The sequence below is a fragment of the Miniopterus schreibersii genome (genome assembly GCF_964146895.1).
Source record: "Miniopterus schreibersii genome assembly, chromosome: 13".
NCBI classification, from domain to species: domain Eukaryota; kingdom Metazoa; phylum Chordata; class Mammalia; order Chiroptera; family Miniopteridae; genus Miniopterus; species Miniopterus schreibersii.
In genome coordinates this window covers 14,025,337-14,028,830 of record NC_138113.1, presented here as the reverse complement: position 1 = coordinate 14,028,830, position 3,494 = coordinate 14,025,337, and positions in this window count along the sequence as shown.

Below are 3,494 nucleotides of genomic sequence, written 5' to 3'. Positions count from 1 at the left end.
CTTTTGTCTCAATTCAGCTTCACGTCAGGAGGGGTGGGGAGGGCAGGCTTTGTCATGTCATTCTTCACATTTCACAAATGACCAAACACCCATCTATTTATTTGTTCAGTCAGCCAGTCAGCAAATGTTTATCAAGCATCTGTTTATTTATGACACAGTGCGGGGCCCTGGGAATCCGGAAAGGAATATATGTCACTCTTGCCTCCCATAGCTCACAGTCGGGCCACAGTCTTCAGTTTCCTGAAAGGCTCATGTCTGCTCTAGTAAATGAGGATGAGTGTCTCGGGTCTTCTGTTAAGAACTAAATCTAAATGTAAAAAAATATTTAAATAGTGAAAACTTTCAAGGTCCTTTTAAACCATTAATCTGGCCAAATCATTTCCTCTTTTCTGAACAGGTCATGGTCTGTACTTAGGGATGGGGGTTTTCCTATTCATAATCGGTACCCACAAAACCACGTAACAGCTGCCCAGCAATGTCTGCTGTCATCACAACTGGAAAATGAATAAGAGATTTTAGCAGAGACTTTTTGAGACACAGAAGTAACCTGTGTATGTTAAGTGTCTGTAAAAAAAAAAGAAAAAGAAAGAATCAATTAGAGATAAAATTCTGCTGCAGTAGGATAAATTCTTAATGATGGATGCAATTAACCATATTTCATTCAGTGCATTCCTACTTGGAGCTTACCCTTGTGCCTAGCACCGTGTGACAGCAATATATCTGAGTTACAGTGCTTTTTTAGTAAACTTCTCTGTAAAGAACCAGCCAGTAAACACTTAGGCTTATGGGCAATGATCTCTGTCGCAATTACCCGATTCTGCTGTGTGCGTTGCAAAAGCAGCCACAGGTAGCACGTGAACAGGTAACTAAGGCTGTGTTTCAGTACAATGTTAATTACAAAACCCAGGGGTGGGCCAGAGTTTTGGCGCAGGGACCATAGTGTGCCAATCCTGCTTTAGAGTTTTCACAAGTCCCTTCACATTGTTATCTCTTTCGAGTCCTGATAGGACATAGTATGTATCATCTCCATTTTATAGGTAAGGAAACCAGCTTAGAGAGGGTAAAGGGTCTGCCCACAGGCACATGGGTAGATGTGGCAAACCTGGCCACCTCCTGGGTTATCCAGTTCTAAATCTAGCGCTCCAGGGCCACTGTACACAATCTATTACCCAGAAAAAGCACAGTCCCTGCCCAAGATTAGTCAGGCAGGGCTCATAGTTAGTCCTGTTCTTTTGTTTCGACTGTCAAGAACGTGGAATGATCACTTTTTCATTCCAATGCTCTTTATCACGCAGACAGAGCCATCGTTCTGGGAGTCTGGGTTTTTCTTCCAATTTCACCTCGGACAACTTAGTGGATTGTGGCAAGATGCCAGAGTTCTCCGGAAATCAGTCATCCCTAGGAGAATGCTACAGGTTCAGAGCACCTGTGAGTGAGGACATTGTTCTCACGTCTTCTGTTTCCTTTCCAGAGCCCCCACTCTACCCTTATTAGGTGGACCAAGGGCCAAGTGTATGTGTCTAGCATGGACACATTGTCTGGCACATAGTAGGTGCTCAGTAAATGTCTGAGTGAACTGAACATCATGGCAAGGACTCAAGGCATGGAACAGACTTGCCTGGTGATGCTTCTCAATGTTCACCAGCTGGTTGGCACTCAAAGGCCTCCTCTGGATCATGAGCACCAGGGACACCCCTCTTTTCTCACCATCACAAAGCTCTCCATGACACTGTGGACAAGGCAAGCAAAGCCAACACGGAATAAGTGAAGACTGGGGCTCTGCCCCTCTATGCTGAGTGCAAATGAATTCTGGCATGAAGAACATGACCCAGGGGTCTTAACACCCTCTGGGGGCCACGGCACACTCTAATTATCTTGTGCCCCAGGCAGCTTTCCCCTATTCATTTGCATAGTATTATTTTATGGGCCTGCTCCAGCACCGTTCACTTATAATAGTTAAAATGAATTTCCAAATATGACCGAGAGCCATCTGGCCCTTTGCAGAGAGCTGTGGCAATCTGGGAGCGAGCAAGTTTCACTCCCAGCTTGTAACATACAGAAGACTGGCAAGAGCTGTCAGCCGTCCACATCTGGGCCTAGACTCTCCTTCAGGTGACTTAGGAAAATGTATGAAAGAAAGATATTTGTGTGCGTGGCCTGATTCTGAAATTTGATCCTGTGGTGAGCGTTTTGTCCTTTGAGCCCCACGAGGCACCAAGGCTTGTCATGAGATGCAGTGCAATGTTTCCAGGCTCAGAGAAGGATCTGAGTGCGACCCAGAGCTTGGTAAGGAGGGCTTGAGCCTGGGTCAGGTTCTGAAGCCAAGGAACCTGCTATCACATGTCATGTCACATGCAGTGAATGCTTGTTGTTCAGGCCTGAGGGGACAAAAAAGTAAATCCTTGCTTTTATGAGACCTCATGTTTGTTTGCGAATGTAAATAGGGTGGAAGAAATTTGTTGGGAAAGAAACAGGGTTAGGCTGGCTGGAGGAAGCTTTGCTTGACAATCTATATTAGGAAGAAAAACTCAGGGGAAACCACAGACCTGAGTAACAGCTTTTGGATCCCCATCACCGGGGTTAGGAAAGTGCTGAGCCTTCCTCTAGGAAGTGTCCTTAGCATCTGTGACAACTATGAGCAGCTGGAATCAGACGTCATAACATCAGAGAGAAGCAAGGCTGTGAGACACACAGCATTCCACCAGCGTTAGCCCCATGGGGGTAAACACCCAGTGTCAGGGAGCTGTTAGCACATGACTCATTCAGAGCAGAACTCACAGCGGGGTCGGGATCAGAGGACAGGGCCCTTCCACAAACTGCTCACTAGCAGTGCTCATGGGCCAAGTACAAAACTAAGGGTAAATGTTTCAAACGTTTTATGGCAATTGACCAATAATTTTACTTCTGTTGAATCTGATTTTTTTTAAAAGGAATGTTTGTATTTTGTATATTTTTTAAAATTTCATTTTCCTATTAATTCATTTTCATTAAGTTTCTGTGAAAAATTGGAAATAAATGATGCAGGTCTTTCGCTAGTGATCATTTGAGAAGAAACTTAGAGGGCAGTAGGGCATTCTATGGGGTCAATGGTAAGTCAATAGACAGTCAGGATAAGAGGAACTCAGTGAAAGCCAGGCAGCCATGGAAGGCTTCCTGGAGGAGGGGCTCAAGTTGGGCTTTGAGGACAGGCAAGACCTTTACCAATGGAGAGGACCCTCGGGTCACCCCTACAATGTATAGGAGCACCTCTTAGTACAGCCTTGCCTGCGGACTGCTTCCGGTGCATATACTTTTTGTTTGTTTCTCGCAGGCTAATTTCTCTTTCTCTCCTGGCCACCTTCCTCCTCCTCTCTGTGGGAGTGACAGCATGAACAGGAAGGGAGTAAACCCAACATCTGCTTTCTGTTTCAGGAGCAGCAGGGACCATCCAGGAAGACCCTTTAGGTTCCTAGCCACACCTTGCTATGCCTCTGTGGCCATCTTTCAGATGCATC